The 27,162-nt window shown below is 50.2% G+C and overlaps 1 protein-coding gene and 1 pseudogene across 3 annotated transcripts in view; both read left to right on the plus strand.

Moving 5' to 3' along the window:
- The first annotated feature begins 294 nt into the window (after window positions 1–294).
- Window positions 295–27,162, plus strand: part of ADARB1 (adenosine deaminase RNA specific B1) — a 98,639-nt gene continuing 71,771 nt past the window's right edge. For 2 of the 3 annotated variants that reach the window (XM_045585298.1, XM_045585299.1), the window contains exon 1: window positions 296–433. The gene's annotated coding sequence lies outside the window, so the exon portion shown is untranslated. Of the gene's footprint in view, window positions 434–27,162 lie in introns of all 3 variants that reach the window. The other variant, XM_045585297.1, reaches the window with a different exon arrangement.
- On the plus strand, window positions 1,169–11,848 carry LOC118722754 (annotated as a pseudogene).

Below are 27,162 nucleotides of genomic sequence, written 5' to 3' on the forward strand. Positions count from 1 at the left end.
CACCCAGGGCTCTCGGGGAGGTGGACCGGCGGAATGCGTTAGAACATCAGATCTCAGCGGGCCGTCCCGAGCCCCCTGCCCCGCCCAGGCCACCCCCAACCCCCCGGTGGGGCACCCCGCTCCTCGCCCCAGCCTCGCCTAGCGCTCGGGGTCGCCCTGGGACCCAGAGCAGAGCTCGGCTCGGCGCCCGCGCCCGCGCGCGTCCTACGTCACGCCGTCGCCCCCGGCGTGCGCGCGGCCGCGGCCAGGGGGCGGGGCTGGCGCCGAGGGCGGGGGCGGGGGCGGAGGCTGCGGCGGCGGCCCTGTCAGGCCCGCACGGGGGCGCGCTCGGGGCCGCGCCAGGCCACGGCCCGCGCGCCGCAGCCCGGGACGGCAGAGCGGTGCGAGCCCAGACGAGGCGCGCCGATCGGAGCGGCGGCGGCGGGCGGCTGAGGTGAGGCGGGGGCGGCGAGGGTCTGACACCGGCAGCGGCGGACACCCGCCGCGGGAGCCGCGTTTCTGTAAGCGCCGCCGCCGGGCAGGTGGGGAGGCCGGGCCGGGTGTGGTGGGGGGCTCTGGCGAGACACCCCGTGTGCCACCGGCGGGGTGTCGGAGAGGGGCTGCGGGCCGGGCTGCCCGGGGGAGGGCGGGAGGGAAGCTGCACCCGGACGGCCCGATCGCCTCCCGGGGCGCCGGTCCGCGCGGATGCTCTGCGCCGCCCGAGAGGAGGCTGCGCCCGCCCGGGGTGGCGGGGACACTGCGCCTCGGGACGAGGGTGCGCCCCCGGAATGAAGGGGAGGCTGCGCGCCCTGGGATGCGGCGGTGCCCGGGGGGCGGGGGCCTACATCCCTGGATGAGGCTGCGCTCGGGGTGGGTGAGGCTGCTCCCGGGGAGGGGAGCCTGCGGCGGGGACAGCGGGTCCCCACCCTGGGAGCGCCGCGTCTGCGCCGATCCTCCGTCCCGAGGAGGAAGCCCGCGCCCGGGGATGCGGCTGCGTCCCCGGGATGGGGCTGCGCCCCGGGATGGGGCTGCGCCCCCAGGACGAGGCTGCGCAGAGGTTGGCCCGCGTTCCCCGCTGTGTCCCCGCGGGATGCTGTGCTTCGCGGGGAGCAGAGGGGGCCCTCCTCCCGGAGAGGGGCCGCCGAGTCCCGGGAGAGGCTGCGCGCTCAGAGGGCACCGTGTCCGCGGGATGCCCTGCGCCGCGGGCGCCCGGGTGGGGAAGTTCCCGCCGGCGCCGGGCGCCCGGAGCGCTCGCTCCGGAGCAATCTGGGGCGCCTGGGGGCCCCCCGAGGTGACTTCTGACGCGGGCACCTCTGCGGTAGGAAAACTACCGGGCTGTGGAGGGGGCCCGGGGAAGGGGGCCGAGTGGAGTCCCGATGTACACGTTGGTGAACCTGAAATGTATTCCAGCCCCGGGTTAGCCGAGGGAGACGTCTCCCGCACCACTTTGTTTGGTTCGCAGGTCAGATGTTTTAGCCGCCAACCCGCGTTGGTGTTACGTATGATAAAGGCATTTTATCGCCTCCTTACCCAAGCCAATGACGGTTAGCGTTCCATTCTCAAAGTAACCTGTAACGAAAAGTGGCTTCATGTCAAACTTGCTTCTTGACTCGTAGTGCTCTCATTAAGGTGATCAACCGATCATTAAGGTTTGGGAATAGAAATATTTAAAGATTTTCGTTCCCTCTTACATGTACCCGTGCGTGTTATGCCTTGGAAAGATGCCACCCAGAGCTGCATTTCCTCTCTCACGGGCACCATCAATGGTGAGTGGCATGATAATAGGTGGTGAGAGCTCTGAGCTGGGTGCCCCATTCTGCCCTAGGTGGAGGCCAAGGACTCAGCTTGGGAAGGAATCCCTTGTCTTTGAGGAGTGCCTGTTAGCTACTGGGGGGTTCCAGAGACAATGCCTTCAGCGACATCCTCAACAAATTTGCAGACATAGTTGAAAGGGAAGAGCGGGGAAAGGAAAACTGGTCCAGCTCTGAGAAAGGCATGACGCCTGTCCCGAGGTGCGATGTGCCCAGGAAGTCGGTACTGGGAGTGAAGAGAGAATTAGCTGATGACATCATCGGCAGAAACTTCTGGACGCACAGGCTGATTCGTTCCTTTGTGAATTTACATGTTGCAAGAGCAGTTCAACTGCTTTTTGATTTTTGGAATAAGAAAATTCTTTAGGCTTACATTTGTGAGTAAAACAAACGTAACTCATTTGATAAATACTTATCCATAACATTTGCCACATACTGTGCTGGGTGCTAGGTCCTCCCTGTTTTTAGCAGGGGACACAATAAAGGAAAAGCTAGGCAGAGATTTTAAAAAGTTCAAAAGCTGGCAGTTTGTTTTATTGATCTCTTTGGTAGCACTACAGTTTAAAAATAAAATGTATAATTTTAGTTATACATTTTTAAATGTCTAGCATTAATTTTTTTTGCAGATTTAAAAAAATAAGCATGCACACAGTACATTCTAAAGGTACAAAAAGACATGGAAACCTTCTTCTACCCCATACCCAGTAGCTCAGTTTCCTCCACCTGCTATGATGATGTATTCTTCCCGCAATAGTCAAAATAGCGTATACACAGTCGTATATGCGTTCTAATATCGTTTTTAGTGTTTGCTGGAACAGACAGCGCTGCAGTGAACATTTTATGCATAGCTGCAAGCAAAACCTGCTAATCACTTTTTTATTAATCATCAAAATTCCTTAGCTATAAGAGCCCGCTTATATTCCCTTGAATGTTGTGACAAGCCTTGTCAGCACTTAGCACCAAAGCATATTATTTAAATAGGTAGACGATCGCTAGAACGTACACTTTGCAGTTTAATAGGTGAACTTACCAACTTATTAAAAACTTGAAGAAAATTTATCAGTCTTAGCATGAAACTGAAAAGCGCTTAGCGAGGTCCAATTTTATTGGAAAACCTGATTTTTCCCCCCTTTTTTTGGTGTTAGCATTCCAAAATGCAAATTTCCAAATCTATAATTTGTCATAGAAATGGTGATTAAAAACAACAACTCCTTTTAAAAATATATGTTCATAATATGTGAGGAGGGTAGGAAAGGCCAGTAGTGAGAATTTCATTTACAAATTGTACGTTGGAGTCATCATGACTTCCTTGTTCCTTGAGTGACTTCTCTTGGCTATGTTCCTTTCACGTGGACTGTGGAGAGGGGACATGCCGTGACCAGCAGGTCTTCACGTGGCCTTGCTGCAGAGCTCACCCCTGGGCCCAGACCAGGAGTATCATCACCTCTCGGTGTGACCCGGTGAGTGTGCTGGCTGACCTTCTCCCCCTGTACCTGTGCAAGGTGTTCTAGGAATGTACAAAGACAAGGCACTTTGGTTTTAGGTTTCCCATCCTTGCGATGGGATGAAGATGAAGATAAGCAGAGAGGGGTGGAAGGAGCTCAGAGGTGCCTGGTATTTTTATTGGCCACATCTGCTTGCCTCGAGGCTGGTTTTGTCTCACCTTCAGGGTCACCCCACAGGTATTTACAAGGTTATTGTTCTGGACATGGGAGCCCAAAGGATGGAGTGAGCTGGGTGCTGCCCCAGCAGCTTCATTCGGGCAGCAGGAACTCTGGAGTCAAAGCTCTGTGCCCAAGCGATCGTACTGCGCTGGTGATAGCAGGGAGGTCGCTGGCAGGAAGGGCACGGAGGGCTGAGGCGAGGAATTGGATGTTCACCTTCCTCAGTGTGATGGGAAGCCTTGGGAGGGCTGCCTTCCTCCCTGCTTCTCTTCCTCCTTCCTTCCCTCCCCTTCTTCCTAGTTGGTTTAGAGAGCTTTGAATGAGGGAGTGACATGATCTGATTTATCTTTATAAAGAATCGCTCTGGCTGAGACCGATTTGGCTCAGTGGACAGAGCGTCATTCTGTGGACTGAAGGGTTCGGTCAAGGGCATGTACATTGGTTGCGGGCACATCCCCCATCGGGGGTGTGCAGGAGGCAGCCAGTCGATGTTTCTTCCTCGTCGATGTTTCTAGCTCTCTGTCCCTCTCCCTTCCTCTTAGTAAAAAAATCAATAAAATATATTAAAGAGAAAAAAAAAGAATCGTTCTGGCTGTTATGTAGCTAACATTTGTGAGGAGCTTAAGCACTTTGCATATACTAATTAATGTACTTCTCATAAAGTCCAAAAAGTAGGCATTATTGTTTATCTTCCGTGGGTAAAACTAGACAGAGAGAGGCCACCGATAAGTGGCAAAGGCAGGACCCCCCTGAGCACCTGTCCCTGGGGCCCTTCCCACCTGCGGGCCACAGGCGGGAGAGGAACAACGGGGTGTCCGTGACCCGGACCAGGCAGGCTCAGGCCAGGCAGAGGAGGCCAGACCCAGCCCACCAGCGGTAAGTTGCAGTGTTACTGTTGGTGCTATTAGCAGGAAAGTGTTGCCAATTAGACTGACACGTGCTTTCTTATCGCTGCGCTTTTCCTTCTACTCACTGCAAGTACAGACTTTTCAAGTCAGACAGGTCTTGTGCTTCCATAAAAGAGGAAGATAAGAGTGAAATGAAAGAAAGTAATTCTAAACGTTTAGAATCCAGTTCTTCCAAGTCAGCCTTTGCTGTGGTGCCCCGCTGCCCACGGTGCTGTCCACTGTGCTGTCACTGAGCGTTTCTGAGACAGCCGCACTGCTGTCCCTGCGGTGTCTGTTGTCCCAGCTGCCAGGCCCAGTCAGCAGGTCTGCATGCTTCCTTGGACTCACTGGCAGGTGTTAAGGAAAGGCTTCCGGTCCTGAAGGGACTGGCTGACAGACTCGCTGACAGTTACTCTGTCCTGTCATACCTCCAAGAGCAGCAGCCCAGTTGAGTGTGCCTGCGCAGAGCGCTGCACTGACTGGCGGCTAAAAGCAGGTGACACGCCTCCAATTGCAGGCACTCCGTTTCCCCAGTAGCTAGGATGTGGGGCACGCCCTCAGCACTGAGGAATGTGGCCTGTTTAGCAGGCGGGCCCATCAGGATGGCCAATAGACTCTGTGAGAAGGAGCATTCCAGAAGGACCCCAGGGTTGTTTTCGGCACAGCTGGCTGGCCAGTGGTGAGGTGGGGAAGTCTCTGTGGCAAGGAGGAGCGAGGAGGAGCGCAGGAGGCAGCTCCTCAGCTGTCCCCGCGGACTAGAGCTGGGGCGTGCAGGCGGCTGCTCAGCCCACCCCAGCCAGATGTGTGGTTTTGAGCAGGCTATGTCATCTTCCTGGGCTTTGGTTTTCTTGCCTGTGAATTAGGAGGAAGACAAGCGGCTTGTGTCCTATGGTTACTGGGTGGATAAACTGAGCTCTGTAAAGTGCCCAAAATGTCCCTCAAATAGGACTAAAGAGGGTTTTGCTTTTTACTTCTATGATTAGTCACCCAAGGGCAGGTGTTTAGATAATTCAAGAATATGTAAATGTGGCTGTGATTTGCTTATCTCAGGTATTTGAAACCACAGACTGGGCCTTGGGTGTGGAGACTGGAGAGCTGGACGAGGACTGAGCCTAGGGGCTTTGGCCAGGAGTCCATAAGACAAGGATCTAGCGATACCCACTGAAAGCGGTCTGTAGAAGAAGGAGGAAACCTGGAGCGTTTAGTGGCCTGGAACCTGGGAGGAGGGCTGAGTTCAGCCCCTCTCAGTGAAGGATTGCTTGGGTTTGATGAGAGGCAGATGGCCTTGTGGTGGGGAGAGGGGATGGGAGTGAGGAAGCAAGAACATCCAGTAGAGAAGACTCTACAAGTTTGGTTGAGAAGGGACAGTAGCTGGGGAGGTGGGCGGGGGGACTCCGGAGTTTTTTTATTTTTTAAATGAGAGTGTTTATAGCATGTTTATGGGCTAATAGGAACACTCTCATAGTGAAGGACAAATATACACTGAGTGGCCAGATTATTATGATCTCTGAATGCATAATAATCTGGCCACTCAGTATATATGTGTATGTGTGTACACACACACACACACACACACATATATGTATGTGTATATATATAATGTATATACACATACATTAGAGGCCTGGTGCATGAATTTGTGCATGGGTGGGGTCTGGCCAGCCTGGCCAGGGGGAGGGGACATGGGTGGTTGGCTGGCCTGCCTGCTGATCAAACTCCTGGTTGAGAGGACAATTTACCTTTTATTATATAGGAATATATACTGAGTGGCCAGATTATTATGCGTTCAGAGATCATAATAATCTGGCCACTCAGTGTATAATACTACAGGCCCAGTGTTGAGAATCTGCCCCCTGGTGGTCAGTGTGCATCGTAGCGACCAATCGTTCTGTGCTTTGGTTGATTTGCATATTAGCCTTTTATCATATAGGATGCTGGGAAAGAGGGTAATTGCAGAGCAAAGTCTTTGAGAAGGTGAGAGGGCATGGCTAGAGGAGCAGGGACACCCAGCCCCAGGAGCCAGGCAGGACTTTGCTAACACCTGGGCAGCTTGATTTACTTAGGATCTAACAGGGGTCCTCAAACTTTTTAAAGTGGGGGCCAGATCATGGTCCCTCAGAGAGCTGGAGGGCCGGATTATATGAACTACTAATTCCTACTGTAACACCTCGGCTGCGCTCACTGCCCAAAAAACCTGGCGGGCCAGATCAGACTCCTCTGCGGGCCGAATGTGGCCCGCGGGGCCGTAGTTTGAAGACGCCTGAAAATGAAAATAACGTGTGCTCAGTCAGGAAGCTGGGCATTGTGCTCTAGGATTTGGCATCTAGTTTATGGTGTTCAACATGCCTTGGGCACTCTTACAGAAAGATACATGTAAAAATGGCATTTTTTTTTAATTAAAAAAATTTGAGTGTTCCTAACAGTATTAACTTAATTAGACTCTGTCACCTTTACTCACCAAATTTGGTACTGCTTAGAGGACTAGCAAGACTTGTGCTTCGTTTGTCCTAGGATCTGGCAGGAAGTGCCCATGTTACACCCTGGGGTAGGGGAGGGTGGGAACAGGAGTCAATGCTTTGGGCCAGGAATGAGTGAGCACGTAGGGGGCAGCAGCATTCACTTCAAGCTGTCTGTTGAAATTATAAATACCTTCCTTGCATGTCGGTTTGCATTGTTTGAGCTCACCTGAGTTTTTAGGTCAGGAGTTTGGAAAAACTACAGTTTCTCTGTGGTTCCACAGACGTGATGAAATGTGGAAGCCCTTCCTTGACCTTGCCGTCAGTCCGCTGTGGGTGGGGGAGGGGGGTGGGAGAGTGGGTTTGTATCGCTCTGGGCATACTTTCTCTTCCCTCTGCCCCGAGTGGACAGGTTTCACGAATGCCTTCTCTCTGTGTCACTGTGGAGAGACGCGGGGAAGGAGGAGCTCCCTGCCTTGTTGAGCCAACATTCCAGTGGAGGAGACTAAGCAAGGACAAAGGCAGATAATATAACCTCAGAATTTATGTCCTTGGGATGAGTGTAGAAACGGGGCTGAGGTGGATGGCGTCAGAGGGCTGCCCGACTGCAGGCCTGGCATTCCGGGAAGGCCTCCCGGAGAGGGTGCTGTGCTGAGGCCAGAAGGAGTTCTTTGAGGGACAGAAGGAGCTCTCGTGTCAGGAGAGGAGATAAGAATAATTCGGGCAGAAGGGACAGCTTGCAGGACTCCTGCTGGTTGGAACAGCTGAGGTGGGGCCAGTAGCCTTTGTCCAGTCGTCATTAATGGGGAGTGCAGAGGAAGGTGACTTTGAGAGACACGTGTGGCCGGCTGTGCAGGCTGTCATGCACCACAGGAAGTTTGAAGCAAAGGATGAGGAGGGTAAAGGGAGCAGGTGGAGAAGCTGGAGAGCAGAGAGCCAAGTGCAGTTTCTTGTGGTTGAGCCAGCAGGGCTGGTGATGGGTCGGGTCTGGGAGAGGAGAGGACTGGAGGGCATGAGAGGGGCTGCCCTGAGGACTCCTAGTGGTGCTGATGCTGAGGACCAGCGTGTCCGAGGGCGATGCTTCAGTTATGGACGTTATCATCCTTTACTGGGTTCTGTTTGGATCTGCAAATCAGTCCTTTCCAGTGTGTGATGTGCAGAATATTTATCTACACCGATATGTGGTCTATAGGAAACATAACATATTTGTAAACACACAGACCTTTGTAAACATTTAAACCTCTATTTGGTACAATAGAGGCACTAACTGGGAGTCCTCACAAATCTTACATGGAGGTTTCATTCCCCCTGCTTTTCAGATCAGCAACTTCCTGGGAGGGCTAGACAATAGCTATCAATACATTTATTATGCTCTTACTCTGTGTCAGGCATGGTGGGACCAGTGTATTCCAGTTCGCTCCTCCTGCTAACCTTCGATGGTCACTTTATGTGGGATCGCCATTATCTGCTCTTACTGATCAGGAGCCTTGCTGGGCTCACCTGAGTTGCCTCCTCACAGGTATCCTCTCCTCCTGTCTATTCTTGACCAGCAGCCAAAACAGAAGCTTAAATGGAGGACACATCAGTCATCCTTTTGCTCAGAAGCTTGTAACTGCCCCCATATCATAGTCCTTCCAGGGGCCTCCCCTCCTGCCATCCCGTCAGCTGTCTCCTGGGCTGCACGCCTCTGTGCCCTCAGCTCTTCCTCCACTGTGTGCCCTGCTGTCCCTACTATCTCCCTCATACCCTCCCAGCCTGCCAGGAAGATGGTTCTTGCTCTGTCTCTGTCCTTAGGGAACAGAACAATGCCTGGCAGATAACAGACACTTGACAATGTTTGTTGAATAAATGAATGCCTATTTCTTACTTTTTATGTTGGTAGTAAGTGGTGGAATCCAAATTGGGGCTCTTGGCCTCTGAAAACTTGTGCTTTTCTGCCTCCCATTGTGCTGGTGCATCAGGCATACATTTATGTCCATAAGTCTGTTATCTCCAAAGTTCCATGCTTTCCTTTGTAGAATAGAAACATTCACTAAACACTCAGAATTGTTCTAAAACTAGACATTAGTGCAATAGATTAAATGAATCTCTTGAAAAACAGTAAATTAACCTGAAAAAGTGGCTCTGTCCCACCACCATTATTTTAACCCCTTTCACTTGATGGGTAATTGAGACATTCTTTTAAGTAGTAACAGCATTTATAATAGTCAGAAGTAACAATTATAGCTACATCTTGATAAAAATGAGAATACTTTAAATCTGGGAAGTTTCAGAAAAGCAACCAAATTAAATGAAAAATATGGGATTCAACTGAGGAGGCTTAAAGGATTTACACATCGGATAGAATGCGGCTTTATAAGCTGTGTGGTAGAGGAGCAATCAGAAGAATTTCCCTGGGTTTGGGAATCCGGGGATTTAATCCCAGCCCTGCCCTGCCCTCACCAGCACCTCATTTCCCGGCTCTGCCGCAGGTCTCCTGAGTGTTAACTTGATGGTTTCCAAGCTTCCTTCCATTTCTAGAAGACTGCAAAATAGTACTGTACATGCTACGTGTTTTAAGGGCCATGCAGTGGGTTGTACAAGAAATAGCACCTGTGTGCAGTCCTGCTCTAAATACAGTGATGCCACTAAATACAGTCCTGCACTAAATACAGTGATGTCACTTCATGGCTGCTTAAGACCTACAAGAGGCCAGCAACTGGCACCAACCATCCCGCCCCTTCCCTGTGGACCCGGTCACTCTGTTGGAAGAGGTGAGGTGCAGGCCCGAGGAAGGTGGGCCAGCAGGCAGGATCTGGGTCAGGGGTGGAGTGATGGGTCTGACTCTATGAGAAGTGGTGAGACTCCAGAGTCCAAGTGATCTTCTGTGTTTTCCTCAGGCTCAGGAACTGGACTGCTAGTTGTCGTGAATTAAATGAAGCAAGGATTGTGTTCAGTTTGCAAATCTAGAGCATGTCATAACTAACGATAATTCAGTGGTAGGTGACATTGAATTAGCCCCTCTTCCAATGTTGTAGAGTTAGAAACAGGTGGTTGGAGAATAAGTTTGAAAGTCGCATTGTATTCTGTGCCTTCACTTCTGGGCAGTGCACGCACATCCGATTCCTTCTGGGCTTTCTTGGTTAGTCACAGTGCATACAAGTTCTCTCCCTCTCCGAGTGTCAGCACGCTCAGGGTGAGTTGATTTCTGTAAGGACAGGAACTTACCAAGGATGTCAGGAAGTGTCTCATCATGTCTGTGAGGCCGAGAGCCAGTCACAATAGCCCTTTTCCTGTGAATCACCTGCTTGGAGCTGGTGCTGCACGTGAGTCCCCTGCCTACTGTCATCTCGCGGCACCCAGGTCTCCGTCATCTCCTTTTCCTCCCTTTTCAGGAATGGGTTCTGCCAGGCACCTGCTTTCACAGGTTTCTCTTTAGAGGCGAGGTCTCGTGTGTGCCTTATGTGAGACCTGGCTGAGAGCGGACAAGTATTCCATATCTGGCCTCTGCCTTACGAAGGGGGACCCAGCCAAGGGGATGTCCCCAAGTAGAGGAGGGGAGTCAGGGGCTGTCAATGGGAAGATGATGGAAAACAGACTTCATTCAGATGCTTCACCTGGTTCAGGCCTGAGCACAAACAGTCCACGTTAAATTTAATACAGGAAGTAGTTTTGAGAGACCTGCTCGGACCACAGCTTAAATTGCAATGAAGTGACTGTTTATATCCACTCTAGCTAGATAGGAATGAAATTAATCACACCAAATGCATATTTATTTGTATTGACCACTTGAATTTGATCCCTTTTTAGAATAGGAATCTATCCCAAATAACAGTCAGACTTATTATTCTTGAGTCAGTCATTGGCATTAGATTTCACAGCATGCCTATTATAATACAGTGTTCTTTGCAGGCTACTTTAGAGGATTAGCTTTCCTTTCTTACTATATTAACACTTTATTTAATTAAAAAGTTACCTAAGGTAGGCCTGGTGGGGCAGGGGCACCTGGTGGCAGGGTTTTCCTTCTAGCTAGCCAGCCACTTCTCTCTGCCTGTATTAGTACCAAACATGAAATGTGGGGCATCGGCCTGCTAGTGCGGGTCTGAGCTGAGGTCTGGGTTCCCGGAGTCTGGTTTTGCACCAGCCTTCCAGGTGGGGCTGAAACCCACGAATGGCACCTCTGCAATGGGCCCTTGGGTTGTGGGTGGAACCTGCGGGCGCCTGGGAGAGGTCAGCCATGGCTCTTGACAGGTCTCTGCGGGGACCACTTGCAGGTCAGCCCTGCCAGGAAGGCCTGGGTGGAGCAGGAGGAGTCAGGTACGCCACCCTCATCGCCACTGAGCCCTGAGCAGTTGGCCCATGTCCAGAAGAACAAGACCGCGGCCCTACGTAGACTCACGGCTCGCAACCTGCATGTGAGTTTCTGTGAGAGTTGGAAGAAGCACCTTGGTGAGAATTCAGAAAACAATATTTTATAAAGCTAATGGGATTTGTTGCATAAGAAAGAAGGCATGACACTGTTTATTCACCCCTACACCAAGCCTCCACATGGATCCAAATATGCAACACAAGAGAAGGTGTCATTCTGGGACAGGATCCGTATCATGGACCAAATCGAGCTCATGGGCTCTGCTTTAGTGTTCAAAGACCGGCTCTACATCCCCCCAGTTTGGGAAGCATTTTTAAAGAGCTGTCTACAGACATTGATGGTTTTGTTCATCCTGGTCAGGGAGATGTATCTGGGTAGGCCAAGCAAGGTGTTCTCATTTTCCTCACTGTCTGTGCACATCAAGCCAATTCTCAAAGGAGAAAGGTTGGGAGCAATTTATTGATATGATTGCATCCTGGCTAAATCAGAACTCAAGTGACCTTGTCTTTTTGCTCTGGGGCTCTTATGCTCAGAAGAAGGGCAGTGCCATTGATAGGAAGTGCCTGGTGGTCATTTGCTGCAGACTACCCACCCCTCCCCATTGTCAGTGTACAGATGGTTCTTTGGATGCATACATTTCTCTAAAACCAACGAGCTTATGAAAACCTCTGGCAAGGAGCCCATCAACTAGAAGGATCTGTGACCTTGAACTGGGGTAAGAGTGAAGGTCCTCCAGGCGGCGGTTACTAGCGGCTGCTATTGAAGTATTTGTCAGTGACAAAGTTGAATTGAAAATAGAATTTCCCTAGTGATTCTGAAGCACTATGCATGCCAGGGAGGAAGTCTTGGTGAAGTGGCCATGAGCCAAGCTGCCCAGGAGTGGCAGCTTTGTCCAGCAGAGACTGTACCCTGTGACCGCATGTCTGTCTTTGCCACTTGGCTCTGGCCTAGAATATGCGTCAAAGTTTTCGGAAGGAAAAGGAGGTCAAATTCTCTAGATTCTCCTCCCCTCTGTTTCCTTTATGGTTAAAGATGGGAGATAAGCACCTTTTTGGTGTATGAGTCAGCTGCTCCTCTACTTGTGTTTACCTGTAGGTTAAACGTTAGGTTCTAAGGTGTTGGGTGTTTTTATATAGAAAGGCCTCCTTTGCACATCCTGGTGTTCTGGTCTGGCCAGGTACACTGCCCTTTGACCTTTTACAGAGCTCTCAAGCCCTTCCTTGAAGGAAATAGGACTTTTTTTTTTTTTTTTTTTTTGCCATTTCCCAGAAATTAAGGTTCAATTTCCTGACAGTAGCAGAGGTGAAAATTCCTAAGGAACAATCCTGTTGTGACTCTTCAGACTGTCAGAGCCAAGAGAACCGGGCTGGGACTTGTTATACTGTTCTCTGGGTGTTTCTAGCAATAAGCAGTGGAAGTTGAACAGAAAGGAGGGGAAAGGGGAATTTACTTTTTTTTTTTTTTTTTTTTTTTTTAGCAGAGGAAATGCTATTCGCTCAGGTGTGTCCTGAACTGGATTTTTAAGGCAGCACAGTGTCAAATGCTCTTTTTTCTTGACTGAAATCACTTCGGGATACTTTTTTCTGCAACACTGGAGAATTTCACTCTTTTAAAAAAAACTTCATAAATGGATGTTTTATATTTTATTAATCTTTTGTTTAAGAGACCATGTTTATTAGGTCTGTATCCAAGGTCCAGTTAGAGATGCTGTATTGCTGTTAGTTGGTCTCAAAGTTAAACCTGCTAGAGTTTGTTAATAAAAGGTTCCTGGAGTTAAAAAAAAAAAAAAAAAAAAAAAAAAAGCTATCTAAATGTTTAAAAAGTCTCATGTAATAATTAACATTTCCGGAAAGTAGTGGCATGTGCAGTAAACAATGAATTATTTGCTGGAGGTAGAAGCGGGTTTGGGGGTTGAGTCTGAAAATCTTAATCCAGGAGGATCTGGAATTTGTAGGATGGAATCTGAGGACTTCAGAGCTGCGATAGCCCAGGTCATCACCAGGGACAGAGTCACACCCTCAAGTCTCCGCTGGTACAATGAGAACCTCCGTGTGAGGACTTGTGAGCCGTGTCCTCTTCGCTGTGAGAGCCAGACGTGGAGCTGGGTTAGGCCTGCGCCTCCGACTCCTACTCTGGGGTTTTCTGTCTTCGTATATTTTGGTGTCACGAGTAGGTGGCTTCCGCCCATGTGCACAAGAGTGAGTGACATATTTGATGATTTCACAATGGAGCTTTCTAATCTTCAGTTTTATGCCTCTAATGAAGCTATGAGGGCATTGATAGTATTTCTGTAGAAGAGGCAGGTACTGTGTAAACCTACAGGATGTTTCAGAGCACAAAGCATCATGTCCCTTGTACCTCGTCCCACCCAGCTACCCTTAAATTCTCACTTTTTCTGGGCAGGCGGGGCACAGGCAGGGAGGGGGTGCAGGATAAATGGAAGTGTTCTCATTGCTAGCCCTTGCTGTAGGAAAGGGAGGCTTTCCTCTAAGTTCACCAAGACTTGGAGCCATGATGTAACCTGGGAAAGATGCACAGGGTTCCTGGGACAGAGCGACGCTGTGGGTGGCACCAGGAAAGGGCAGTGCTGGGTGACACACCACACTGCCCTGTGTGCAGTCACATAGAAGAACCCTTCTGCATGATTTCCCAGTCTTACTGAGTGTTGAAAGAAACACTACAGATTGTGTGTACGATCAGTTATGGTCTGGGTGTCCATCTTCTAAGTGTTTGGGAAGATAGAGGCAGAAGCAAGGCGGGAATGGTACTGTAAGGAGGTTTTGTTTCTTTTCTTTCTTATTTTTAAAAATATATTTTATTGATTTTTTACAGAGAGGAAGGGAGAGGGATAGAGAGCTAGAAACATCGATGAGAGAGAAAGATCGGCCAGCTGCCTCCTGCATGCCTCCTACCGAGGATGTGCCTGCAACCAATGTTTATGCCCTTGACCGGAATCGAACCTGGGACTTTCCAGTCCACAGGCTGACGCTCTATCCACTGAGCCAAACTGGTTTGGGCAGGTTTTGTTTCTTGTTTGGGTTTAAACTGCTACCATTGCCCCCCCCCCCCCCCCCCCGTAATGGATGATTCAGACATTTTCATGAATTTCTAAGTTGTGTAACCATTACCACAGTCTAGCCTTGAAACCTTCCCATCACCCCAAAATGTTCATGTGCTTGTGCTTAGTGCCCATTCCCACTGCAGCCACAGGCAACCACCAGCCTGCTCTGTCTTTCTGTTTGCCTTGTCTAGGCATTTCATATAAGTGGAATTAGGCCGTGTGCAGTCTTTTGTGCCAGGCTCCTTTCACTTTGTGTGTTTTGGGCATGTCCTTGTTGTAACATGGGTCAGTCCTGGTATCCTATTTGATAAAAGCCTAATATGCAAATTGTCCCCTCGACCAGGAGTTTGACTGGGAGTTTGACCAGGGAGTGGGGCAAGCAGGCCAACCGCGTATGGCCCCTTCCCCCAGCTGCCTCTCCTCTCCCCACCCCCCACTCACAATCAGGGGCAGGGCCAGCCAACTAACCTGGCTGGCCCAGCCCAAACAGGGCCAATCGGGGTTGGCCGGACCCCATCCATGCATGAATTAGTGTACCGGGCTTCTAGTAAGTAAATAATTGGATAAATCAGTTAATCGGAAGAAGGATTGAGGAAATAGAAAATCACCATCAGCTGACACCATAGTCAAGTCACTTCAGGCGAGACCCAAGGACCAATGCTAAGATACCGGGTGCAAGTTTGAGGAGAAACAGGATATTTGCCTAGTCTCGAAGTATCTCTTCCCAAGTTACTTATTTATTAAAAGAGGAAAAATAGTAACTGTAGAGTGGATAAAGCCAGCAGACACTACCTCCCCCAGGTGGCTCAGGTTAACAACACCTGTGATAAGACAGGTCCTAGGCTCCCTGCTAGCATACAGCACGTCCTCTTCCTGGTGTTCTTGTCATAGATTCACTACCACCGTGTCATCTCAGGGAAAAGCTGCCAGACTCTAGGAGAGGACTTCCTGAGAAACATCTGTCCAGTACTCTACAAGCACCCAGACTGGCAGCAATGGAGGAGGAACCTAAGGACATAAGGCCTTGAAATGCAACGTGCATTCTGGGTGGGGTCCTGGAACACGAGGGACAGAGCAACACTATGGATGGCACAAGGGACATTCCAGGGCAACCAGCACATTCAACTGTGGTCTGCACTTGAGCTGACACTGTTGTACCAGGGGCTCCTTTTCTAATTTTGGGAACCGCTCAGTGATTCTGAGAGATGTGGGCACTTGTAGAAGCTTGGTGAAGGGCAATGAAAACTCAGTTCTATGTTCCACTTAAAAAAAAAAAAAATATATATATATATATATATATATATATATATATATATATATATATATACACACACACACACACACACACATTGATTTTTCACAGAGAGGAAGAGAAAGGGATAGAGAGTTAGAAACATCAATGAGAGAATCATTGATCAGCTGCCTCTTGCACCCCCCCGCCATCCCCCCCCCCCCCCCCCCCCCCCCCCCCACTGGGGATGTGCCTGCAACCAAGGTACATGCCCTTGACCGGAATCGAACCTGGGATCTTTCAGTCCGCAGGCCGAAGCTCTATCCACTGAGACAAACCGGTTTCGGCTGTTTCACTTTTTATTAGCCTAACTTTTAAAAACAAAATGTTGATAAAGCAAAGCATACACAGCATGGTGTGGTACCTGTGGAATGTGGCCAGGACGGGGCCATGGCCTCGGTCTCCTCATCAGGCTGAGGGAGGATTCCTAGTGGTCCTCAGGGAGAGTCCTTCCCTGTGTTCGTGCTGGACATCCTGGCTACCTGGAGCCCCAGTGTGGAGCCTCTGGGAGAGTGGTTCCTGCCCGCACCTGTGTGGGGAGGGGCGTCTTCTTCACCGGGGCCAAGAATGCCTGGTTCCCCTGGGGAGGGGCACAGTGAGCAGGAAGCTCCAGAGTGGGGGCCTCTGGCTTGGTTGCTGCGGATGTCATAGGTTGTCCTTGGTCTTTTAATGTTTTTTTTTTTTTCAAAGAGAAATTTTTAATTTTTATATATTCAAACTAATCGGTCTTTTTCTTCACGACTTTGTGTTTGCATACCTTCTAAGAACATTTCCCTACCTCAAGGGTCATTCTTTAATTTCTTCCAGCAGTTTCATATTCTGTTTTCCACCTTTAGGTCTATGTGAAATCTGTCTTCATACAGCTTGAGGTCAGGATCATATGTTTTTTCCATTGGCTATCCATTGTCCAGTGGTCAGAAATGCCACTTTCATCATATCCTAAATTCTTTCTTCAGTTACATTCTAATTGCTTATCATTGCTCTGTGGGAAAGCTGTTGACTTTATATGTCAGCTATGTTTCATGTTTTCAGATAGAAGATCAAATTGTGCAAACAATGCCTCTTCCTTTCTAATCCTTGTGCTTTCCCCCTGACTCTAACTTCTGATACCCTGGCTGAATACGGTGTTTAAACAGTAGCCGTGATGAGCAGTGCTTCTCTTGTTCTAACTTTAACACAAATGCTTCTAAAGTTTCCTCACCGAGTGTGATGGTTACCATGCTCTCTCACCATAGTTGATTATACACATCCTTTGTCTAGTTAAGCAACTTACCTCCCCAGTTTGCTGAGAATTTTAAAATAAATTTTGTTATGTATAGTAGTTGAATTTTACTGTTGCTTTTTCTACATGCAATCTGTAGAGATGATCCTGTGTCTCCCCCACCCCTTCACCCCATCCTCCCCCCGCAATCTGTTAATATAGTACATTTCATTGGATTTCCTGATGGTAAATGTTCTTTCATTCTCAGAAAAAAAGTTTGCTATACTTTTAACACACTGAATATTAAATGTGTTATTTATTTTAATACCTTCTTTTGAAAAATGAATCCCTCCTCTTCCCCTTCAGTCCCACCCTTTTCTTTCCTGAGATGTAGTTTGCATACTCTGAGGTGTCCGCAATATGGCTGGTGCATGAGTAACACTGGCTTTCTTGGAGGTGGATGTGTAAAAGCCCTGATTTGCCGCATTTGTCAATTTTCATGGCAAAAATATTCTCACCCTTGGCTATTTTCAGCTGCCAATGAGCTGACATGACAGCTAGTTCACAAAACTCCCAAAAGTGTAGCTGTCCTTGCTCCTGAGCTGGTACCAGCTGCCACCGGACCCTGGTGTGCAGTCTGGTGACTTCCATGTCTGTGCACATGTGTCACCATCTCCCATGTTCACCCGGAGGCTTCATCGTGCCGTCCAGCTCAGCCCCATTTTGAGAAGTGATTTCCACTTGTCTTCTAACCATTTGGTAGAGTTTACTGCTGCTTTTCAGTCGTCCCAGGGTTACCACCAGCTTCTGGCTCTAACACCTAGTTTATTTATTTTCAACTCATTCTTGTTTTCTACTTGGTGCAGTGACAGCTGTTCATTTTCCCCTAAGAACTACCTTGGCTGCTTCACTTATGGAGAGTTAATATTGGGCTCAGAGTGATTTTTAGTGGCCAATTAGGCGTCTAACCCATGGGTGCATGACCCACAGTAAGTACAGAAAAATGAGGCAGGTTCTGTGATGGTATATCCTTAAATCTGAGGGGTTGCTAGCATCTTATATTCATGAAGCTTTTTGTCTTCCATAATGAAAATTAAACCATTTCTCATTCATCCTTTTGCAGTCATTTGACAAATATTTTTGAGCACCTACTGTGTGTCTGGCACTTTGTAGCCTTAGGTAGAGCAGTGGATAAAATAGTCCTTTCCTCATGGAGCACAGGTTCTGGTATATCTTTATTTTATATATATATATATATATATATATATATATATATATATTTGATTTCAGAGAGGAAAGAAGAGGGATAAAGAGATAGAAATATCAATGATGAGAGACACTCATTGATCAGCTGCCTTCTGCATGCCCCCCACTGGGGATCGAGCCCACAACCTGGGCATGTGCCCTGACTGTGAATCAAACTCAGACCTCCTAGTACATAGGTCTACACTCAATCACTGAGCCATGCTAGCTGGGCAGGTTCTGGTATATCTTTAAGCTGTGTGCTTTCCCAGTTTGACTGTCCTTGCCAATTTTCTCCTCAGACATCCACTTGTTTTTGCCCCTGGGATTCTCTTAAATCAAGTTGAAATTAATCCAGTTTATCCCACTGCTTCATTTTGAAATTTTCTGCTTCCATACTAACTAATCTTTAGCTTAAATAATTATATAATTACTAGAGGCCAGTGCACAAATGGGTTCCTCGGCCTGGCCTGTGCCCTCTCGCAATCCGGGACTTCTTGGGGGATGTTAGAGAGCCAGTTTCACCCTGATCCCCACAGGTCAGGCTGAGGGACCCCACCAGTGCATGAATCTGTGCACCAGGCCTCTAGTATGCATATAAGATCTTTGCTCAATCTCTTCCTGCCCTTCCTCCTCCCCTCTTTCCTCTGAGATTCATCAGTCTGTTCCAGGTTTCCATGCCTGTGCACTGATCATCTCCTCCCTGGTGGTGTCATAGCTACTGGTTGAATAGTCGACTGGTCGGCTTAGGCTTTTATATATATAGACTAGAGGCACAATGCATGAAATTCATGCAAGGGGCTCAGCCCTTAAAGCCCCAGCTATTTCAGCCCTCACAGCCCTGGCTGCCTTGCCCCTCACAGCCCTGGCTTTATCCGAGAGGTCGTTCAGCAGGTCGTTCTGCTATTCAATCCAATTAACATATTAGCTTTTAATTAGTAGTATATAGGATTTCTGCTTTGACTAAATTTTCCACAATGAAATGGCAAAGGAATCGAATCTGGTAATTTTTACCTTAGGAAAGGTTAATGTTTTCAAAGTGAAGCAATTAGAAACGTGTACCGAAGTGACAGTCTTTCTGACGTGTGGACTGTCGCCTAAGGAGGGGCTGCGGCGAGCCTATGGTCTTCCGTGGCAGCTCCGGATGTCGGCAGTTTGTTCCCCTCAGCGTGGTCTCTGGCTCTGGAGGGCATGAGGGTCCTTGGGGCTGTGCCTTCTGGCAGCTTGGTGGCTCCTAGGGATGGTGCCCTGGTCCCCAGCCCTGAATAGTATAGTTACATGTTTGCTCTGTGTTTTGGAAGCAGGTGGAGGACATCAGGACTCAGGTCCCCATTCTCCTGCAGGCCCCAGTCCAGGGGGCGTGGCGGGTCTCCTTGGGGGAGAAAGAGCTGAAGGACTCCACCGAGTTTGGTGTCATGATGGGGAGGCTGGGGAATGTGGATGCAGGCCAATGGGCCTCAGAATTCCATCTGCTCGTCTTTCTGCCTGATGGATTTGGTTTCTGCTTTTTAAATCCTTTGCAAAATCAGTGTCTTTAATTTACAAGTCAGTATTTCATTTTAATAAGAGAAAATAGTCCTAATTTATTCAAGTAATTTAAAAGTCCATAGAGGTCAACTTTCCTCATTCCTTGAGGAAGATCTGGAAGAATAGAGCGTGAAAGGCAGTCTGGGTGGGCCTTGGCTCCTGGCCCCCGAACAAACCATTTGCCAAGAAGAGCCTTCTGGGGAAGGACGGGTCACTCTGCTGCCGGGCTGTCGGTCCAGAAGGTGTGCCCTGGCCCCTAGCCGAGGTCCAGAGTCAACAACACACTCCCTTTCCTCCCCCTGATCCTCATGGCTCCTTTTTACCAGCTGGGTCTGTTCAGAAGGGAACCTTCTAAGGCAAGCATGTCAGACTTGCGGCCTGTGGGCTGGGAGTTTGACATGCTTCTTCTAAGTCATCTTGTTTATCAGATGACATCTTTTCTCTCCTGGGTGAATGCCTGAGCTGGTCATCCTTGCTCTCTCACCACAGTGCAACTGGCTGATAGAGGGAGGAATGTTAATGGCAATAAACATTTTCTTTTTAAAAAATGTAACCTTTGAAAGTAGTAATTATGGGGATCGAGTATTAATCTGAGGGTTGAATTCTTATAAATTACCCTTACATCTTGGAATCAGAATTCAGGAGCCCTCATCGGAGTCATTTTCCATTGTTGTGCTGCTGCTGGCTTTTAGAAGACAGACCCATCTTATTTATATTCACTTAAATGTGTAAGTCAGACTGATGCTAATAGTATCACAGAAGAGGAAAAGGCAAAGCATCTTTCAGTGAATATGAAGGTAATGAGCAATTTAGGGATTGTTACCAAAACATAGAGCGGATGAGGTGGAGGAAGTCAGTGACGCTCATAATAGCGTAAATCTAACCCTTTTTCTGAATCATTATTTAAAAATTATTTTAATAAGTAGAACCTCCCAATCCTATAAAAAGGCATAATTCATCATCACACGTGTGTATATTTTACTTCCTTTTCTTGAAGATACGTCCTAGGTCCTAGGGATGTCAAAGCCATGTCAAAACTAGTACCACTAGTTTTCAAAAGCCAAGGAAATCTTTGTCCTTTTCTCAGAGGCCAACAGGGCGATTACTAGGCTGTTGAAACGCTTTTGAATTGTCTCGGATCTCTACACACACACACACACACACACACACACACTATTTACACAATAAACACAGTGAAAACCAGGAAATCAAGGCTTTGAGATAAGCACATCTCGGGAGGAAGGAAGCAGCACAGCACAGCCTTCACGCGATTCGGGGGCTGAAGTGCCACCTGGAGGCTGTACTCCCCTGGCTCTCTGGCATGTTCCAGGCAGCTGTCCCTCCCCCCTCTAGGCCCAGGCACCAGTGGAGGCTGTTCCAGGTCGGCTTAGCACTCCTGTTGACAGAATTCTAGAGGTGCCCACTGACATCCCTGGTGATGGGAAGAGAGAAGTGGGCATCCTGGTGCTGAGCCCTCGGAGCCATGTGCTGTGGTTCTCTGATTGAGAGGCATTTTCCTGCCACTTCTTGCACTCTTCTGCGGTTTGGGAGTGAGCGCCTGTGCCCTGTGTGATGGTTCTGGGAGTTCACAACCTGAGGCTGAAGTTGTCTTGCAGGCACACTGCTGTGTCCATCTCTTGGCTTGGCCTCAGCGTCCTGCACCTGGGAGAGGCCAGGCAGCCATGTCTGTAAGGTATGGACAGCCCTGCTTTGGCCCCAGGACTCTGGGTAGGGTGACGAGGCCCTGCCAAGGGAGCTCTGGTGAGGAGGCTACTGGCAAGGCCTCCTGAGTTTTACACGACTGTCCAGACTTCATGAGTCTGACCTCCTGGCTCTAGTCCTGGGAAAACACCTAATCTGCCCAGTTAAGCACCTTTGGGTTGGGTTTCGTGTCCCCGCACAGCCGCAGTACAGTGGCTGCTCAGGAAATGTTTGATAACATGGACCTTATTTTCACTGGTGACTTGCTAGTCGCCTTCTCAACTTGTGACTCTTGTTTCTTTGGCTCTACATGGTTGTAACCTTCTCATTCACTGAATTTTAGGAGCTGGTTCTAGATTTTGATGTAATGTTTAATGATCTCTCTCAGACGATGGGTTTCTGGTGATTTTATGTTTAAGAAGTGAGGCTCTTTTGAGAAATAAAATGTGTGAGGTTATTTGTGCAGAAGCCCTCCGGAGCATGCTTGCAGGCCCCTCAGCGTGGGTCTGCAGGCCCTGTGCACAGCTCCTGTCAGGCTGCGCGTCCTGCCTTGACTGAGGGCAGAGCCTGGCGAGTGAGTGCTGGGAGCTAGTTTGTCATCTGAAGTTGCCTTTATACTCAGAACTCTTTACCACTTTGGGAAATTTTTGGCGAACCTCTAGGATGCTTTGGAATGTAGGATTTGGTGGGAAAGTGTTTCTGACATTCTGGCACCACCACTCACTGCTGCGTGAGGACTGCTTGGTTCCCTATGGGTCGCACCCTCTGCAGGGAAACGCAGCACCCAAGGGCTCCTGGCATGTGAGGCTGTGACGGGGTGGGGAGAGGGTGCATGAGCAGGAGACAGGGCCTTGCTCTTGTGGAAGCGTCTGGTGGTGCAGACATGTAAGTATCAGGTAGGCACCCACACAGTGTAAAACGAGAACCCAGACCAAGCCCAGGCCTCCCCTTGGGGGCTGGGGACAGCCTGCAAGAAGGCGGTCGGCGTTCATGCTGGGCTCTCCCTGGCTCCACCTCCTCGTCTTTTCTGGTCGGGTTTGATCTTACTGTTTCTCCGAGATGGCTCTTCAACTCACTAGTGGCCTGTCTTTGCCAACGGCAGTGGCCACTGTCCTGTCCCTGTCTCTCTTGGACCCTCAGCAGGTCTAACAGAACTGCCTGAGCCAGCCTGCTTTTCCTCCTCCTCCCGCCCCACCTGTTCTCAGCTCAAAGGCCACACTTCAGTCCCGCTCCAGATACCCAGGCCTTTCTCACAGACTTATCCTCCAGCCCCGGCTCCGGACAGGGGACAGTGAGTGCCAGCTCAGAGCCGCATTCATGACCCCAGTCCCGTCACTCTGGCCCAGCCCTGCTTTCTGAATGGCCGCAGCCGTTCTCACGCTCTGTCTCATCCGCACGCCAGTGCCCGGTGAGACCTGCCAGCTTCTGCTCCCACGTCGCTCCCGGCTTTTCTCTCTAGAGCCCCCTGTAAGCCACAGGGCTCCGTTTTGGCTTTCCTGGGTCCAGACTTGCTCCCGGGCAATCCTGCCATCATGTGGTCACTGAGTCGTCCTTCTAGAGCACGTCAGCTCAGGTAACCCTGCTTGACCCCTTCAGTGACTCCCAGCACAGGGCAGGAAATGAGTTTCCTCAGGGAGAAAGTTCACAGCTCCTCCCGGCCTGTCCCCTCCATTGTCCCTGTTTGCTGTCTGTGTGAACCCGCTCCCACTCCAGGGCTGGTGTCTGCGGTCCTCCCCGGGGGACAGTCACCCCAGGTGTTCATTATTCAGCGGTGAGTTCAGATGCCACCTCTGGGGAGAGGCCCTCTCTCCCTGCCTCCCTGTGTTATTCTCGTCCATGCCCCTGGTTAATGGCACTTGGATGGCCCCATGTTGCCATCCCTCTTCCCTGGGACCTGAGCTTTCGGAAGCCAGGGGCAGTCCTGGGCCCGGTGGTGGCTCCAGATGTGCAGGAGGCCTGTCTACAGGACCTGTCCAGGCATTCTCTTTGTCTGAGCTTGAGTCGGGTTGACTTGTAGCAGAAAACCTGACTGGTGTGGCTGCCGTTCAACTCCTAGGTTCCTTGTACTATGAAGCAGGCAGCATGGGACTAGGACAGCGGTTTCTGGACTCTTCCGTCTCCACTCTGCTGTTCATCCCCGTGCTTGGCCCCTGGGGTCTGGTGGCAGCTACTCTGACCCCAGCCTGATGCTGCAGAGAAAGGAGGGAAGCAGGAAGGGCAGGGTCTCTGCTGGGAAAGCTTCTATCTCACTGGCTGGATGAGCACAGCACGGCCACCTCTGTCACCGGGCGTCCGTCCGGGCAGAGTCTGTGCTCCACAGCATCAGGCTGTGTGAGGAGGGCGAAGCGGTGGTGGCCTGGCCGAGTCGGCTCCCCCAAGGCCACATCAGCAGCAGTTCTGTACGGCACTGCTGGAGGTTTTATCAGTGTTGGGATCTTTATTTAGCAGCATTTCTTACCATCTGAGGTCCCACGTCTCACAGGGAGGCGCGGGGAGAGCAGGTGCAGGCCCTGTTTTACGCAAGAATAGAGAACGGGGCTGTCTGTGGCCTTCTGGGCCTGCTAGTCTTTTATCCCAAACAAGACAGGCTTATCCACTTGGTGGTGAACACAGCCGGGGACAAGTGCAGGGTGCCCTCAGCAGGACAAGCCCCTCTGCACAGACACCTGAGTGCACGGTCGCTGTGTGTGGACCGGACAAGGATGAGGAGAGCAGAAGGCTGGCTGGGCAGGTCCTGCTCTCCCTCCAGCAGTGGCCTGTGCTCCCTCTGCAGGGAATGGGACTGAGCTGGATCCTCCATAGGGCACAGAGGAGCAAGACTCCAGGAGGGGAATGATGAGGGCGGGGGGTGGGGGGGTGGGGGGAGTTTAAGGAGGTAAAGGGGGAGGCTCAGGAAGTGAAGGGTGAGGGCAGGGGGAGGCTCAGGAGGTGAAGGGTGAGGGCAGGGGGAGACTGGGGAGGTGAAAGGTGAGGGCAGGGGGAGGCTCAGGGGGTGAAGGTGAGGGCAGGGGGAGACTTTGGATGCTGGGGCTGTGCAGTCAGCCTGGTCTGTGGCCTGAGCAGCAGGATGGAAGATGGTGCTGTGCAGGGAACCAACATGGTGGCAGGAGGGACAAGCTGAGGTCTGATTTGGACGTGTAGACTGTGACAATGCAGGCATTTGGATGGGGTCACTTGCTTACTTTTCCATTTCTCAGGTCCATGGCAGTCTGGGCCAAGCTCTACCAGGTAGCACATTGCACCTCCCTCTTGGGCTGATGTTTCCCGTGCACTCCAAATGGAATATCTGGAACCAACCACTCTATTTTACTAAATTTCACACCCTTTCTCCTGGTAGTACATGTCACCAACACCCCGTTTGCCAGAAACCTGGCAGTCATCCTGGACTTGTGGCTGTCACACCCAGTCCCCAGCACAGGTTGTGCCTGCATCCCGCATTAACCCTCCACCTAGGGTGTCTGCTTCTTCATGTCTCCTCTGCTGTCCAGTGGCCCACAGCTCACACCATCTTCCTGTTGGCCTCCTCAGGAGCCTCACAGTGGGTGCTGAACTTCATGCTTTCAGCGCAATCCATATAGCACCAGAGGTCATTATCTTATCCCTATGCTTGCTCACCTGTGTCTGCAATAAAACTTACTTACTCCTAAGCCACAAGCACCCTGCTTGATCTGGCTGTCACCTATCTCCAAACTCCCTTTGACCATTCTCCCCTATGTGCCCCAGGCCACAGCCTCCTCCCTCTGACCATTCTATGTGCTCTGGGCCACAGCCTCCTCCCTCTGACCGCTCTGTGTGCTTGGCTACAGCTCATGGCCCCACTTGTTCCCATCTCATGCTTTCCGTGTGCTGCTCCTCTGTCATCATATAACTGCCACTGTCTGAGATGGTCCTGACCCACTGCCTGTGGAGGTGTCCTCTAGTTTTCAGTGGAGAGGCAGCCGAGGGATGTAGTTATTTGTCTGGTCTCTGGAACCAGATTGTTGGGTTTGCCTCTTACCAGATGTGTGATTTAACCTGGGCCCTAGTCTCCCCATTTGCAAACTGGGGATATAAAACCTACCTGATCACCACAAGGACTGAGAGTGTGAAGTGTTGTGAAGTGAAGCCAGTGAAAGCTCCCCATGGCCAGAGATGCAGTTTCAGCCACAGAATACAGTCACGTTGGATTACAGCCGCAAGTCTAAAATAAATATCCGTGAGTCCACACTAACATGAATAAATGATTAAGTAAATGGGGAGAAGCATAGATCTCCCATGCAGACAGTTCCAGATGGTTTCTGAGCCCCTGCGTCCCCAGGGAGGGGGAGCTCACCACACTCCTTAGGGATGGGCTGTGCATGGTGACCACACAGAGGACAGTGTGGGGGCAAGAGAAATGAAGGGAGAAGCCTGACAGACACACCTCCTCCAGGAGACCACGGTCAGTGCCAACGGTGACAGCTCATGTTGATAACATGTACTCTTCATATGTAATAAGAATGGCACTTTACCTCTGTGGTCCCCCTCCCACACCCATGTCCCCAATCTGTCATGAGAAATCATTGTGCTAATCCCAACTGAGGGGCATCCTACCGGCCAGCCCTTCCAAAACTGCCAAGGTCATCAGGGAAAGTCTGAGAAACTATCGCAGCCCATGTAAGGGAACATGACGACCACATGTCATGTGGTGTCTTGGATGGGTTCCTGGGCAGAAACAGGACATTAAGCAAAATCTGAGGAAATCTCATTACACTACGGCTCATTAGCCATAGTGTAATCAGTTAACAATAGTGTGCTCATTAATTGTAACAAATGTGCCATGTCAACGTAAGATGTTAATAACTGGGCAAACCAATTGTGGATATATAGGAAATCTCTATATTGTCATTCCAGTTTTGTTTTGTTTTTTTCTAAATCTAAAAGTGTTCTCAAAACTAAAGTCTGTTTTAAACAGTAGTGCTTTTTAAAAGGTAATAACTCCTTACAAGTTCCTTTTGTGTCTACCTCCTCTGCCCTAAATACCATCCTGGCTTCCGTGCTAGCTGGTCCCGTGGTTTTCTTTGTGGATTCGGCACCATTTTTATTGCCCTAAAGAGTATGCATCCTCTGGTCTTACTCAGCAAGAAAGGGTCACATGGCTGGCAGGCCCTTCCCGGCGAGGCCAGGGTCTTAGTGACTCTGGATCTCCAGGGACCTCACTTGGCAAGGGTCCCTCTTGGGCAGCGTCTTCACTAGGTCATACATGTTTATACATTTTTCAAAGGGAGGCCTTTTAATTCTAGCCAGGGCTTCCATGTCACCTTCCATGCTCCTACACCTCCCCGTCTCCTGCATCGGTACGCCTAGGACCCTCCTCCTTAGAAGATGGCCTTGGGCACCTTAGGGATCCATCAGCTGAGAGGAAGATGTGCTGGGGATGCATTTAGTTTGGGTTCAGCGGGATACAGTGTGAAGAGTCGGCTGTCATCCGGGTGGTGTAAGCTTGGACTCTGGAGTCATCCTGTGCAGCCTGGGGCACAGAGCAGCCGGGCCAGAGGAGAGGGGCCGTGGCCACTGCCCCCACTTACCTTGGGACCCCTGAGCAGAGGCAGACTCCAGGAAGGGGAGGCAAGGTGGGGCAGTGAGAGCACAGCCGAACAGGGCCGGAACCGGTCTGACTGCCACTTGGGGACACGAGGGAATATGCAGAACGGACCAGGAATGGAGGTGCTTCCAAGGAGGAGCTTCTCCAAGAGCTTTGAGATGAAACTCCTGCCACCCTTGCCTACAGTTAACTCTAATGAAATTGAGGTGGTCCGTTTGGGCCAAGTCAGACAGACAGTGTTTCAGGGGAGACTGCAAAGGGCTCACAGCAGAAGTGTCAGAAGTGGTAAGTGGGTGTTTGGGGAGCAGGGACTGCCTGTGGAGGAGGGGCAGGCTTAGAGACGCCCCCTGCTGTCCTGGCGAGGGAGGCCTGGCTGAGAGTGTTGCTTCACACACACTCCTGTGGGACTTTTGGGGGTGACTGCTGGCCAC

The sequence above is a fragment of the Pipistrellus kuhlii genome, unplaced genomic scaffold (assembly GCF_014108245.1).
Source record: "Pipistrellus kuhlii isolate mPipKuh1 unplaced genomic scaffold, mPipKuh1.p scaffold_m20_p_2, whole genome shotgun sequence".
In the NCBI taxonomy this organism is placed as follows: domain Eukaryota; kingdom Metazoa; phylum Chordata; class Mammalia; order Chiroptera; family Vespertilionidae; genus Pipistrellus; species Pipistrellus kuhlii.